The sequence below is a fragment of the Cyanistes caeruleus genome, chromosome Z (assembly GCF_971803275.1).
Source record: "Cyanistes caeruleus chromosome Z, bCyaCae1.hap1.1, whole genome shotgun sequence".
NCBI lineage: Eukaryota > Metazoa > Chordata > Aves > Passeriformes > Paridae > Cyanistes > Cyanistes caeruleus.
Window position 1 is genome coordinate 3,711,556 of NC_141732.1, and position 16,046 is coordinate 3,727,601.

Below are 16,046 nucleotides of genomic sequence, written 5' to 3' on the forward strand. Positions count from 1 at the left end.
CCTGTACTGCATCCGTGCGTAACTCTGAGATCCATACGGAGTGTTAGTGAGCTCTCTTCACATTTTGGTCAGACAAAACAATATTTCCAGGCCTGAGAACCAAGGACACACTCTACCTCAGGCCCAAAAAGCATAAACCAAAGTGAATTGCAGAGGAACAAATTGGGGGTAAATGACTTCATGGCCTGAAGCTGTAATTGGAGAATTAACTCCGATATCTGTCTGAAAATCTCGTGACCATTGTGCATCTTGGGTGTAGCCTCTGGAAGGCTTTTGCACTTGCCCAAGGTGTGTCTATTGAAGGCCTTTAATAAATACCCACTTTATTCTCTTAGCTCTGTCTAGCCTCTGTTCTAGGTAGCCACTCCAAGGCATCACACACAAATATAAGCAAGGAGGAAAGCACCACCTCCTGCTGTCACATCAAAACCTCCATCCAGCCTCCCTCAGAACCTTTGCAGGTGGCCAGAGCTAGGACATAGGCCTGGCACAATTTCTGGGTGAATGTGGCCATTATTTCAGCTGCCTCCATGTCTTTGCAGAGCACTACATGAGAACACACCTCAGTAAAATCACAAGGCTGTCTGCTCTAAGAATCCATTAATCTCACATCATGCCTCTGCCTCTGCAGGAAAATGTTTTAGGAAGGATTTTTCAGCTCCTTGCTTTCCCTCCTCAGGATCTGTTTCTCTAGATGAGCTTCAAAAAGGGAGTCCCAGGGCCCCTTTGCTACAGGAAGCAATTTTTTTGGTATCAGTGAAAGATGAACTGTAATATACTTTCCATGAGATAAACAGGGAATACACAAGATAGTCAGTCACACATTAATTTAATTGACAGATGAAGGATAATTCACAAGGTTTAGAAACCCCTCCTTGTCTGGAAGATTCAAGACTTGACAAAAGAAGCTGAACTGCATTCCCAGAAGATTTCTGACATAGAGGTTTCATAATATTGGACAGAAGCTTTATATTTTACCTTTAAGTACTCTCAGATCACACAAGGTGTTGCAGACTCAGTAACACATTTCTGCAGCGCTGCTGCTCTGTGATCCAGGCAAGCTGGTGTTCTTCCTGGGAGGACTTTTTGTCGGGAAGAAACTCATCATCACACACTTCCCTTTAAACAATCCTCATTGTGAAAAAAATTGTTATCCACTCAGCTCTAAGAAACCCAGCAAGTCTGAAAAAAAAGAAGGAATGATTAATCTCTTAGAGGGAAATCTATCATATAACAGTGAATCTATAAATGAAGGAACTCCCAACGAAGGGAGATTTGCTCCTATCCCTTTATATGTATTTTATATTAAGTAACTATTTGATTTAAAAAGAAAAAAAACCACAAAACAAAACAGAAATAATCCCAGGAGCCATTTTATGAACATGTAAAAGCTGGATGCTGCTGCCACACCGTGAGCTGGACCTCAGAGGAGGCAGTGCTTCTTCTAGGACCTGGTCCCAGTAAGGTTAAAGCAGGAGCCAGGAAATAAGAAGGAAAAACCCTGAGGTGCCTCTGACCAAGCTGGTCAGTGAGGGAAGTCAGGAAAGCAGTCTGGTGAGTTCCAGCAGTCATTAGCCAGGGAGGGTTTGGCATTTCAGAGTTGTGCTCATAATGTGCCCTTAATGTTGCTTTGGGCATCTAAAGTTTTTGGGTGCAGCTTTTGGGTTTCACAGATGCTACAGGGTCAGTTCTAGTTTGGTTTGTAATGAGTGCATCATATCCTGGCTTCCACCCCCAGAGATGGCAAACTCCAAGACTGTCATTTGATTTGAAAATATTATGCTTCACAGATGCCTTTGAATGAAAACAATGTAAAATTCTTCAATAAATACAATAAAGCATTGGTATTTCAGGTAATTTCCTGCAGCACTGGTGGTGGGGTGAATTTGCATCTCCAGGTATTTAACAGAAAAGTTCCTTTAGTGCCCTTCAAAGAAAGCTTTTTTTGGAGCCAATGTCATTAAAATACTTTCCATATCCTTGACTTGCTTTGCTATAAAGCTGTGTCTTACCCTTTTTGAAAATGGAGACTTGAAAATAATTATGTTTAATATTTAGATGTGCTTCAGTTCCAAATGCTACATCCATTTCAAATAGTGTAAAAAAAGGCAGCCTTTCAGAAAAAATAAAAATAAAAATAATGAAACAATTAGTTTTGATTAAAGGTCATAACTGCAATACTGAGGCACTCACTGTGACTCAAGAGATGCTCCTGCCAGCTTGTTAGTGTGCTTCTATTTTTGTCTGCCCACAGAATCTGTTACTTACATTTGGGTGCTGGAGGTGGGGGCCCTGAATTGCTGCTCCCCATGAGGAGAACACGCAGCAGCTGTACCAGGTGTCCCTCTTGCAGCTCCTCTGGCACCCCCCTCACTCAGAGGGGAAAAGGACTGTGCAAACCTGATTTTTTCCTGCAGAGGTTCCTCTCCCTGATACTTTTCCTGATTTGGTAATGTTTCCTTTGGCAGGTGTGTGAAGGTGCATGAAATATCTCCTTTAACATAAACCATTCAAAACGTAATTTAGACATTTATCTGAGGGCAGTGAGCAAGTAGTAGGACTACTAACTAACTCTCATTTGTAGAATGAGCACACCTCTCATTTGTCTGGAGCACACCTGGCTCCCCTGTGGTAACTTCAGAAGAAAACCTTGACATGGCACAACCTGTTTCCCTGCCTTGTCTATTCAGCATGCTTCTACACTGGAATTTCATCCCTGTCATCAAGAAATCAGCCAGCATTTTCCACAATTTCTTGAGCTCTCCCACATGCTTGCCAGATTATTTGTTTGTTTGCTTGTTTTTGGGTTTTGTTTGTTTGTTTGTTTGTTTGTTTTTGGTTTTTTGTGGGGGTTTTTTGGTGGGTTTTTTAGATTTTTTGGTGGGACCCTGTAAAACTGAAAACGGTAAAGAAAAATGGAGCATTTCTAAAGGATGGCTCAGCCTGGACAGGAAATATGTACCTCTTCCAGGGCAAACTGAGAAGGATAAAACATTGGGGAGGTTAAAAATGTTCAGAAATCTTGTTCAGAAATCTGATGGAACAGTCAGACCATAAATATGGTTTACTTTGGAGGCTGAAGCTTCCCTTCTCTCCTGTCCTAGCAAAAGTGATTATCTCACTTTTGCATCCACTGCTGCAACTTTGCCTCAGCCTGTGCACAAAGCAGAGAACCTGGAATATTGGTTTGGACAGAGAAAAACATGAGAGATTTTGTTTTGCACTCAGTGTAAATACAATTATTAATCTGATGGTCAGTGCTGATGTCTGTTTATACGGTCCCAACCTAAGGAGACTCCAAAAATCTGGCTAAGAGCAAGATGAAAACGGCAAATGTTGGGGCACAGAAGGCAGTTTTGTCTGTCTGCAGAAGGAAGGGAGGAAAAGAAATAATCTGTGGGGTGACAACATCTTCTCTGGAGGGATCAAGACCATCAGTATGATACAGGCAGCTTTAAATTACCTTAACTCAGAGGTGGCATTGGATGTAGAAGTAGCATTTGCAAACTCTCTTGCACTCATACTGGTTTATTTTTCCTTCATTTGTACTGTTTAGCGAGCACTGTGGCGATACCAGAAACATCCTTAACATCATTTACATAACTCCCCATGAAAGCCAAGTAATTTACATTCTCCATATTTTCCTCTACTTCCCAATTTTGCCTCAATACAGCCTAGATGTGAAACCTAGCATAACATGACAGCTATTCCTCTGCCAAAATATAAAGGTTTGCAAACTGTTCTGCTTCTCTTCCTTTAGCTGGTTTATGCAGGCAGCTGGGTGAAATTTGGGTTGTGTGTGCAAGTAAGAGATTGCTATGTAGCTGGTGGCTGGCAGCTCTAAAAAAACACTGATTTAAATTTACACTTTGCATGGACACAGGAGAAAAAGAGTGTGCAGACAGATCTATCTTTAATCCATAGGCTTACTGGTAATTAAAGAAGCAATGTGCAATTTTATTGCTATAATTCTAAAGATTGAAGAAGGATGCCTTCCAAAAGAATTGTGATTTGGTGTGATGCAGTTCAGTAGTGTCAGCCAAGTCACATTTTATGTCCAACTCTCATTAAAATAACCCCAGAATAACATCACTGAACAGATTTTAGTAAGAAATTATAACTGCTACCTTGCACGCATTAGTTAGCTTGCCTTAAAAGTCATCTCGAAATAACATAAAGGCCTTTGGAATAATGAGGATGAAGTAAAAGCTTAATGAGCAGGCTGCTGGCTTTCCTGCAGTTTGGTTTTGCCCTGATTTTCAGTAACTTTGCAGAGCTGAGATCTGCTGCTGAGAAGCGAGAGGATTGTCTCAGCAGAAAGGTTGGCTGTTGCAGTGACACAATTGCTGACCTTCGGAGCAATTTGGAATGATGAGTGTGTTCTTCCCTTTCAAGAATCCTGCTTCCTTTACAGAAAAGTGCCCCTTCTCACAATGATGTCATCCTTTGAGAGTGTGTCATGAAAGGAAGAGGTAGCTCCCTTAAATAAACCCATACAGCTAAAATTTCTGTACAACGTGCTGCAGAGTCCCAGACGAGGAAGCTGGAAACTCCCAAGTGATTCTTATCCACTGTTTTGGTTAAATTGGGGCCTTAAGGAAATGAAAGTCATCCTGCTGGCTAACCCAGCCTTGCCAAAGGTAGCAGTGCTTTCTTGGTGAAACCCACGGAAATTCCATGATGAACGTTTTACACACCCAGCAATGCAACATCTCACACTGACACAGACAGATTGGGACTTTTCCCCCTCCACAGCTAGCTGTTGTCACTGATTTAAATGTCATACACTGCATTTGGAGCAGGGAATAACTGAATATAATATCAGGTAATTTAGGAAAATGGTCATAAAAGCAGTGTAAAGAATACTACCTGAACAGAGGCTGCAAACGTTTCAGCTGGGAGCCTAAAGATTTCATGTGACAAAGTATCATTTGTGTGATTCTCTTTTCCAAATGGAATAGTAACTAGTATATCTTAATGCTAACCACTTAATGTCCTGACTCATGGAATTTATAGTTCTCCAAAAGTAAAATTAGTGTCCTTCATTAAAGCTAAAAGCATAAGGAAAACACACACAGACAGAACTATTTACTACTGCAGTTAATTTACATTCAAGATAAGCTCACATTTTCCATGACTGAGACAACTGACTTAATTCTATTTTAAAAGGTAGTAACAAATGTCATGGGTTTTCTTTGAAAAGCCCACAACACATTAATTAAATTAATCCGAAGGATTCTGTTCTAAATGGAGCACACTCTTGAACTGTGACAAAGAAGGGGAAAGTACAATACACTGAAAAAGATATTTCAAAAGCAGAAAAGCTTCACTGTCTACTACTACATTTCTCCATGTCAAAAAATATTTTTACTAATAGAAATACACTAAAAATGTGTAACTATTAACTTGAATCATATTGTAGCTGCTAATAAGTCAATAAAGTCCATCTATATTCTGGTTTTGAAAAGTAATATGGATAATATAGCCCGCACTTACTTTAGGCTGGTATTTTAAAAATTAGCAATGATCTCAAATTACACTGTTTTTTCTGCCTTTTCCCTTTGCTTTGAAGTGTTAATGAATAAACACCAAACAATAAAACCACCAAAACAATAAACAGAACCTAAGCCACTGGGGAATGCTTTTGGACAAAAACCAGCTCAGAGGATGTGTGCATCCTTGGAGACACATATTAAGGTTTTTAGGAATGCAGTCATGCCATGAACCAAAGGCTGGTAAATATCTGGTAAAGGAGCAGAGCCATCCATACCCACACTTCTCTACACTCTTTGTACAACCCCTGAAACCACCAGAAGTCATCTTTCTTACGTTCTCACTGTGAGACTGTGAGACAAAACAAGGAGAAATCTCCAGGGCCAGAATTCTGGGGGGTTGTTTATCTGTCACATTTTTGCAGATTGAAAAGAGTGATTGTAGTGTTTTTAAATTTAATGCAATAAAGCTAAAGCTTTAAATAGTTAACCACTTCAATGGTTTAAGCACTTAAAGAAAATAAAAAGAATATCTAAAGGTTTTCCTCATGTTCTCTACAGTTCTTAAATTATTTTAATAAGAAATGGCAACCATTTCATCTTGAAATAAGACATAATTTTTGCATGGAGAGAACAATCAAACACTGGAACAAACTCCCTGCAGATGTGGTGGGGTCTTCATCTCTGGGGGTTTTCAAGATTGGATTGGACAAGGTGCTGGATAATCTCCTTGATTCTGCTTTCCCACAAAGGGGATCTTCCAACCTGGTCTATCCTGTGTTTCTATGACTTGTTTGATATATCTGATCAGGATAAATCAGGATAAAAGAGGAAAAAAAGAGAGGATCAATAAGCATTGTTCTGGAAGATCTTGTTAAACGTCATAAAGATGAAAACACGTTTTCATTACTCTTAAATTGCTCTGATTAATCTCAACCACTGGTTTTCAAACATCCTTCCAGTATCTCAACATTCACCCTTGTTGAAGGCAGGTTCAGGAAAGATACTGGGGTGATTTCTAACTAAAGGTTGCAGCAATGAACACTGAATATGTTACCAAAAGAGGGTTTAATTGCTTTCATAAGCACAAGGTTATTTATGAATAAACCTTTCTGATGGTGTTAGATCTTAGCAGCCCTTAAGACTTTCCACATTATGAAACCACATTTCACATTAAATGCATGTAAAACTAAGACATAAAATAATATTGAAACACTTGGGAAATTTAAGAGAGAAGATGGCTTATCTGAACTGGAGACTTCTCATTTTGTTTCTCAGTTTGTTTTCAATGGTATGACAGATCTTTTCCCTGTTTCCTGCTTAGGTAATGTTGCTCCTGTTTGTTGGGAGCTAATATGGATTTTTTAACTCTAATTCACTCTTTTATTGCCAGTCAAATGTAAGACAAAAGAGATATTGTTCAAAATTTGACTTCAAATAGAGACCTCTGGCTGTTTAATTTAAAATAAAATATTCATTGGGGTATATACTGCAGAGCAGTACATAGCAGGCCAATACTGCTGTTAGAGCTGGTCAGAGAGTTTATTTAACAAATCCAGTTCACCTTTTTCCTACTGACAGACATTATTTAAAATACTTCCTTTTGAAGGGGTGAGCAATAAAAAGTCACAGCCTAGCAGTGCCTGGTGATGTGTCACAGCCTCTTCTCCTCTGCTCCTAGCACAAGAAGGGACAGAGCTTCTCCCCTTCTCTGGGATCAGCCCTCCAAGGATCTGGCAATTGTTCTCTCAAAACAACACACATATTAACCTTGCTCTCTACTTTCTCTCCATGCCCAGCCATTCTGAAAATCTGGATGCACAGCCCTCCTTGTCTCACCCTGCTGTCCCACCCCTCTTGCAACCTCAGAATCCCTGCCTGGCACAGGCTGTCACCCCCTCCAGGCTTTCACCACTTGCAATTGCACCTGCTGTCAGCAGAGACACCTCAGCATCCTCTTATCTGGGCATCTACCAAGGGCCTGTGCCAAAGAGCCAAGCTTGAGTCACTTCTTCAAGTCACCCTGGCTTAACAGAGCAGCCAACCCATCTATAACCAACAGGTCCCGTGCTTGTCAGTGTTGTGCCCACACCAGTCAGGCACTGAGGATGCCTGGAATGCAAAGGTGGTTTTTCCAGCAAGGCAGTGCCCTTACACCACAAGACACAGCCTTGCTTTGTCACTGCTGCAATACTATTAGGAACAGCTGCAAAATCAGCTATTTCTCCCATTCATCCTGCTGCGCCCCTTGCCTAAGTGTATTTCATTTCAGAGAATTCTAAATGGTCATGTATGAATATTTCAACTCAAGTTTATTGTCTTCAGCGTTCACCTGTTTCTTCATCACAGCTGAGGGGGCATATTAGCACACTCTCTTTGATTTTTTTCCCTTTCCAGTTGAGAAGAACCTCCTGTGCTGGTAGACTTGAATGAGTTCATTTTTCTGCACAACATCCTACCAAAATGTTAAGCATAGAGGGCTTCTTCACCAAGAAAGGACACTCTCTTTTGATAGATATTTATAAAAAGCTCTTAATTGTGTAAAAGATTCTCTGGGTTCGCTTTCATTTCAGAAAAATGTGGTCCCCTGCAGAGGATTTTGATCCTGCATTTTCCAATGAAAGGCATTTCTCTGAAAATTCTTGAAAAAGTTTCATATTAAACAACTAAAAATACCAAAGTGATGACTTCTTAAAAACATAAAAATAGGGATGAAAATCTCATTGTCCCATTCACAGCCTATTCTTGTCATTACAAACAAAACTTGAAATCAATGTTTTTTCAGTGCACTATTTGAAGCCAACATGAGTTTTTCCCAGGGCAAAAACAATTACAGCAGAATTACTCTGGTAGATGTTTGTCTGACATCCAACAAAGAATATTTCTCCTCCTTCTCCTCCTCCTCCTTCATTTTGTGAGCTGGTTGTGTGTGTTCAGGTTCCACTTGCCTTTAAATCATGCCTTTTGATGCCAGAATCCTTGTTTTTCTCTAAGAGGAAGCTGAAGTTCTCACGTGGTCACAAGCCCGTAGGAGCTGGGTTTTAAGTAAAACATCAAATGGCCATAATTGAATTTCTGGAGCTGGCAGCATGGCCTGAACTTGCTGAGAAAGAAAAGGAGGCGAGTTTTTGAGTAGCTGGAGGCTCTCAAGTGGAGCTCTGACTCACACAGAGGGAAAACACACAATATTGTTTTGAGAGCTTCTCTGCGCACATTATTCCAATTTGGCAGTCCTGGGGCTCCACTGGTTTTCAGAAGAGCAGTGTCATAAATCACTGTCAATTCTGTCCTTAGCCACTAAGAAAAACAAGCACCATGTTATGGGACTTTCTTACACCCCTTCTTCTGATTTATTCCTTCTTCCAAACAGGTTTGTTTGGAAATGCTTTGAACTCCACATCAAATGCCCCCATAGTATAAATGAACACTCCACAGAAATGCTTTAACAAGAACTGTGCACAACTGATCAGTAATCACTGAATCTGTGACTGGCTGACTGACTTCAGGGTGCAGTTGTAATGCTGTGATGAAAAAGGCCGTGTTTTCCCAGCTAAAATATCCACCAGACATTTGTGGATAGGTTCTCTGTTCTCCCAGTGTCCTTAAGAACAAAAGTAACAATTACAAAAGAAAATAACCGTGACTTTGAAATATGATTTCGTTATATTTAATAGTTGAAATAACTATGACTTAAAGAAAATGCCATAGGTTCTTGGGAATTAGGGAAAAAAACCTCCAGTAAGGACTGGGCAGCACAAGACAAAGATGTTAACTGGATGCGGATCCAGCAGGACATACATCAACCTTCATCAGGCACCTGATAAAACTGATTTTCCACATAAGCACATTGAATAAGCTAAAATACTATCAGAGGCTCAGGTGTGACCACAAATTCAACTGGAGACAGCAGCAAACAAGGTATGGGCTTGAAGGTGTGATGGAGAAAATTATGAAACTCAAATGCATCCAGGTTTGGGGTCCTCAGTGCAAGGAAGATGTGGAGCTGCTGGAGCAGGTCCAGAGGAGGCCACAAAGATGCTCTGAGGGCTGGAGCCAGACTGGGAGAGTTGTGGGTGTTCACCTGGAGAAGAGAAGGCTCCAGGGAGACCTCAGAGCCCCTTCCAGGGCCTAAAGGGACTCCAGGAGAGCTGGAGAGGGACTTTTTTATAAGAAGGTGTAGTAACAGCACAAGGGGGAAGTGCTTCCCAGTGCCAAAGGGCAGGGTTAGATGGGATATTGGGAAGGAATTGTTCCCTGTGAGGGTGGGGAAGTCCTGGCACAGGTTTCCAGAGAAGCTGTGGCTGCCCCTGGATCCCTGGAAGTGCCCAAGGCCAGGCTGGAGGGGGCTTGGAGCAGCCTGGGACAGTGAAAGGGGACCTTGCCCATGGCAGGGGGTGGAATGAGATGGGCTTTAAGGTCCCTCCCAAACCAAACCATTCCATGATCCTTTGACTCTATGATCCTATGATTTTGCCAAAACAGAAATTAGGACTCAAGAAAAGAGGGACTGAGCAGGAAAAGGTTTAACACAAAATGGCCTTTTAACAAAACAGTTAAAGCCCTAGTGCTACAAAGAATGTGCCAAGGCAAAGTGTGTTGTGGAGGAATGATGAAGATGATTGTCTCCAAGGGAAGGAATTTTCTTTCTGGAGAAAAAGAGCAGAAGTAGCACAACAGAATGAGATATGGCTGGTGGTAAGCTTTACCTTCTCAATGCATGGACTACCTCAGTCCTCTTAAACTTAGCTGAGAGATCTGGAAGAAGAACCCAGAAAAAATCTAAAGTGATTTTCTGTTTTCAGAAAACTACAGTGGCCTTTTGCTGTCCTGGTGTTTGGTAAAGAATGAATCTGGACATCAGCACCAGGAATAACTTGAGCATGCTGGTACTTTTTTTCTCCAGTCCATATATAGAAGAGAAACAGAAGACACAAAAGTCTGAACACATTTACAAAATAAAATAGGAGAGGTAAAGCACAAAGATATTTGTGAAGAGAGAACACCTTGTCATGTAAGAAGTGAATAAGCCTGAGGACACAAATAGCTTGAAACTTGATTTAATTTTAGAATAGAGACCCCTGCTATGCACACAGGGTCAAATGTAAAACTTCTGTTTCAAGCTGAGAATTGACTAAAAAGTAAAGGGAAAGACCTGAAAGTACAGATCTGACCACGAGATGAGTACAAGGACTCCAGATAATGACTTGGAGGACTTAGATTAATTAGATGTGCCTTCAAATGGCTATCCATCTCCAGGGACCACAGAGGAAACTCTAATCCTCATAAGCCCTTGCTGGTCATGGGTAGGCCCAGCAACAAAAGATAGTTCAGATATTTATGTGAACAATAACATTAACCAATTAAATCCTTATTATTTCTGCAGGGAAAAAGACATTAAACAAGCAACCAGAAAAAGCTGTGCACTACTAAGTCTTGTCAGATGCTACACTGATTTTTCATTATTTGCTACTTCCACAGAATATCCATGCAGCCCTGGGAAAACACAAGATGACTGAGTGTAAACATGGCTCTACATTGCTGTAATTTAATAAAGAAGTGCAAGCACATTTTCAGCATTAGAAGAGAACCATCCTCTCTGGTTCCCACAGTCTATCCTAGGTGCCTCTGCTTAATAAACTACTTAGTCTGATTTTCCCAGCTTTTACCTATGGAATTGGCCAAAATTCATATTGTTTTATAGTAATATGTAAAAAGTAAGACAACATAAAGTTAGGATGCAGGATAGTGCATTATTCTAATGTTGTAACTCCTTACAGCATCGCAAAGGAGCGATGAAAATGTGGCACTGTGAACATGCTGGATTGGTGGGCACGGGTGCTCCCTCTGGGGAAATTTGTTCCCAAATGGGTGATCACAGACATTTTTCCCATAAGGATGCTGGTAGGAACAGAGTTTCCTCACCCTGAGGTCAGGCAGCCTCTCAGCATTCAGTGGAGGGGACATGAGGCACACATTTCCTTGCCGGCTGCGCTGGGACCCAGGTGCTTCCTCTTTTTCCAGTGGCTGCACAGTGGCTATTTGTGAACCATGACTTGTATTTCCAGCGTAGTGACAGGATGGGAGTAAATGGCACAGAGAGTGCCTGAAATGCCCCTTTTTTATATATTTTATATTTTTTTATTTTTGTGCTGGTGGGGGTTTTTTTGTTTGGTTTTTTTTGTTTGTTTGTTTGTGTTTTTTTGGTTTTTGGGGTTTTTTTGTGGGTTTTTTTTTGGTGTTGTTTCCCAAGAGTTCCTGTCAACTCTGGAGGAAGTGGAGGTTTTGTATCCAGGCATGCCCTCCTGACAGGAATAGGCATGAGGTTAAGGGGTAGAGAAAGAAACCCGACGTTTTCTTTTTCATTAGCAGAGAAATAACTAGCCAGGGCTGATGCCTGAGCTCTGAAAAACATCATTACCTACATCTAATCAAGTGAAACATTTAGGACAAATGCACACTATTATATAAATGACTTTGCAAAGATCCACAACACCAAGATACTTAACAAGCTTGTCTTTTCTCATGTATATTTCTTTTAAAAAATGCTGGAAAATTGTATTTTCTTTTCCATCTAGCTGAAAATCCAAGAAAAGGAGGTCTCTGCTATATAAGAGGGAGAAGAGTTCTGCAAATTATTTAACTTACAGGAAAAGGAGCACTATCAGTGCAGCAAGGCTGACATGACATAGTTTGGAGCACAGCTTCTACAGAAAACCTTTTATTAAACAAGCACTATTTCCAGCATTTTCTCTAAAAGCCTGAATTGGCTAAATACTGCTGGAATTAATTATGCTTCCCAAGTTTTTACATGCATTTAAACTATCTAAGGATCTCCAAGGAGTGGGTTAAATGTGGAACACAGAGGACTGTTAAATATAGCTGGTTTTAATTAATTTCTTCAGTTTAAAAATACCTGTCTAGCACTGTTGATCTAGTGAGTCTTCCTTTCTTTGGAACTACATGCTAAAAAAATCCACCCAAGAGGAAAAAAAACTGAGAAGAAGAAAAAAAAAGGAGCAAGGTATTTCTGGGGCTTTGAAAAGAAATAAATGTTTCAATTACAGAAATATCTTCAAAAACAGGAGGAAGGACAAGAGATTGGGAGATTTCCCATAGATGTGAAGGTGCATCATCTCAGGGTAATGATTATTTTGATTTTTTTTATTAGTTTTTTGTTTGTTTATATAAAGCAAAACTGACTAAGCCAATTTTACTTATGATACCTCCATAGTCAGATTAAAATTATCTGTCCAAACACTTTCAGTATTTTCATGTCTCTCTTGTCCAAAACTTTTTGAACATTTCCTATCAATTTAAGAGAAACATTCAATAGAATTTTACTACAGTCCCATCAAACTACAAGATAACTTTTTACAAGGAGTTGACCAAAGTACAAAAAGCAGACACCTGAGTTATCTCTGAGGAATTGTCTTAAGGGCAACACTTCCAGTGGGAAACAATTTTTGGAACACACTAAAATCTTTCAGGCAGAAGTTACTGAAAGCAGCTAGATGTACATTTTTTAATTACAATTACTGAGTTCTTCCATTCAGATTCATGACTGACCAGGAGAGCTCAGGTTTTCACACCATGCCTAGCATTTATATGTCACATGGCAGGCAGATTATCTCCCTACTGCTGACTAATTAAAGTAATTTTTTCCTCACGGGGCTGGACTCTGTAGTCCCCTGACAACCAGTGCCATCATGTGGAGACATGAATTGTTGCTCTCTGCATACCTGAGAGGAGCTTTTATCTATCGACAAACAACTGCAGTCACTTAAAATCTTGTATTTGCAATAAAGAAACCATTTTTTGGGGCGGGGAAAATCGCATTAGTAAGGTGTTTTGTTAGAATTTATTTGGCTATTAAAAACCTCCTCAGTGCCTCAGATCTGTACTGCTAGCTGCCATGACTTCTCCCTCTGTTAAAATAAAAGAATCTTTTCTAAAACACAGACAGAATCTCTTTTGCTCTAATCTTCTAAAATGGTGTGAAAGCATCATCCACTGGAGTTTATTTGGTACTAAAATTTTTACTGTCTTTCCTCGAGGACAAAGTGACAGATTCCCCCCTTGAGAAGAAAAAAAAAATCAGTTATATTTTTCATTCATATGCAAATATATGCACACACACACAAACACAAACACACATATATATTCATATGCACACATACACAAAAACCCACAAAAATATTTAACCCTGAGATAGATTATGGGGGAGATGATTGTCCCCTTGTGGTCACCAGGCATTTTGGCCCCCCTAAGAAGGGAGCTCCACCCTGGTAGGTTTCAGACTGAATGGTGGCCTGAAGGCAAATCCATGTGGAGAAGCAGGAATAAAAGAGTAAAACAGTTTGTGCTCACTTCCAAATTGTCAAAAGCTGTACATCTGGACAGAAAATATATGTGACAGGTGAGTGTCCTGTCAGGTGCTGCAATGCACTGACTCCTTTTGCCTCATGCGTTTCCTGCCAGAGAACAAACACATTTAGCTTTGGCACAGCAAGTTTTCTAGGGAGGTCAAAATGACCTTCAAACCAGCAGGGTATCAGAGTTTCTCTAAAGCAGGTCCACGATGCTTATCAGAATCCATTAGCAAGGACAGCAACAGCACATTAACTTTGTTCAAAATGATACCCTGTGTTCTGTCTCACTGCTACAGCCCAAACATCCAATGTGGAGATATAAACCAAAGAAAACAAGTGGTCATGTTTCACCCAGTGTTAAGATCCCAGGGAATAACCACAATTTGCCATGTGACTTTGGCAGAAGCTTTTTTAATTAAGCAGCCAATGAATTAGGATCAGGTCTGTGTGTTGGGAGAAATGAAATCTGAAATGAAATTCTGAAATGCTCCCCCGAATGCATACAACCACGGTGCAAAATGTGCACAGAAACAAGCAGAGAAGCAGGAATTCTGCATTTATCTTACTCTGCCTCAGACATGGAAGCATTGACAGTGTCTCTCATGTCTAAAGCAAATAGTTTATTACCCCATATAGCAAAGGAGGGAAAATAAAGGCAAAGCATTCACATGAGGAGGCTGATTTGCCATCTTTATACATGCATTTTTAAATACACTATAGAAAATACATTAAAAAAATGAGTAATCATGTATACATAAGGTCATATATGTTTATGTCAGCGATCAAAGCAAGAGAAACAGCCAGGATTCATGATGAGAGTACAGTTTCTGCCCTGTTTTGCCTAAGATTCTATAGGTAGGGCAACTATTGCCTCTCCATTTGGTGGGCCAGTTTAAACAGGGCTTGTTTAAACCAGGCCAGTAATCACCAGGTCCTCAGGATTGTGTCCATGGTGAATAAACCAGGAGGATTCTTTGTTAAAGAAGCATCACTAAGCTAGTCTCTGGGCAGCACTTAAATCACTAAACAAGCAGAACTGAGGAAGAGGCTCAAGCACAGCATACTCAGACATGGTTTATGCCATCCTGAGCTCTGCCACATGATTCAGAGGGGCCAAGGCCAGAACCAGAAATTAATCTGGCTACTGCTGTAACAGCAAAAATATTTTTACAAATACCTCAGCATGCAAAGGAGGGCTAAGGAGAATCTCGATTAGATGTAGGGGGAAACACAGTGACACGGGAGTAGGAAAAGGCTGAGGTGGTGGGGTACCCACCCTCATATAAAGGGTGAAACCCCCATAATCCAAGGAGAAGGGGTCATTACCATGATATGTGACTTGTGGTTAACTTGTGACAACCACAGACCTGTGGGGCTGGATGGCATCCACCCCAGGACACTGAAGGAGCTGGTGGAAGGCCTCAGTGAGTCACCTTCATCCCTTTGCAGTCCTGGCAACCCAGGAAGGCCCCAGGTGAGAGGAAGCTGGCAAATGTGACACCCACCTCCATGAGGCCCCAAAGGAGGATCTGAGGAAGCACACGCCATTGGGGTGAGGCGCAAGCAGGGCCTGGTCCTGCCCTTGGCTCACAACAACACCCTGCAGCTCCAGGCTGGGGCAGAGGGGCTGGCAAGCTGGGAAAGGCCCTGGGGGTGCTGGTGACAGCAGCTGGACACGAGCCCAGGGGTGGCCAGGTGGCCAAGAGGCCGATGGCCCCTGGGCTGTGGCAGCCGTGGGGCGGCAGCAGGAGCAGGGCAGTGCCCGTCCCTGTGCTGCCACTGCTGAGGCCACAGCTCGAGTGCCGTGTCCAGCTCTGGGCCCCTCAGCACAGGGAATTGAGGGGCTGCAGCGTGCCCAGAGAAGGGAACGGAGCTGGGAAGGGGCTGGAGCCCCAGCAGGGGCTGAGGGAGCTGGGAAAGGGGCTCAGCCTGGAGAAAAGGAGGCTCAGGGGGCCCTTCTGGCTCTGCACAAGTCCCTGCCAGGAGGGGACAGCCGGGGGGGGTCGGGCTCTGCTGCCAGGAACAGGGACAGGAGGAGAGGGAACAGCCTCAGGCTGGGCCAGGGGAGGTTTAGATTGGGTATGAGGAAAAATTTCTTCACCCAAAGGGTTGTCAGGCACTGGAAGGAACAGGCTGCCTGGGAAAGTCTTGGATCCATCACCCCAGTGCAAGGAAGTTTTAAGTC

General features: G+C 41.6%; 1 long non-coding RNA gene across 1 annotated transcript; it reads right to left on the reverse strand.

Moving 5' to 3' along the window:
• Positions 1–812: 812 nt before the first annotated feature.
• LOC111941871 (uncharacterized) lies at positions 813–15,765 on the reverse strand. Its single transcript, XR_002870317.2, has 3 exons — positions 15,367–15,765; positions 2,013–2,113; positions 813–1,182 (listed from the first exon to the last, which is right to left on the reverse strand). It is a non-coding gene; the product is annotated as an uncharacterized LOC111941871 (long non-coding RNA).
• Positions 15,766–16,046: the final 281 nt, after the last annotated feature.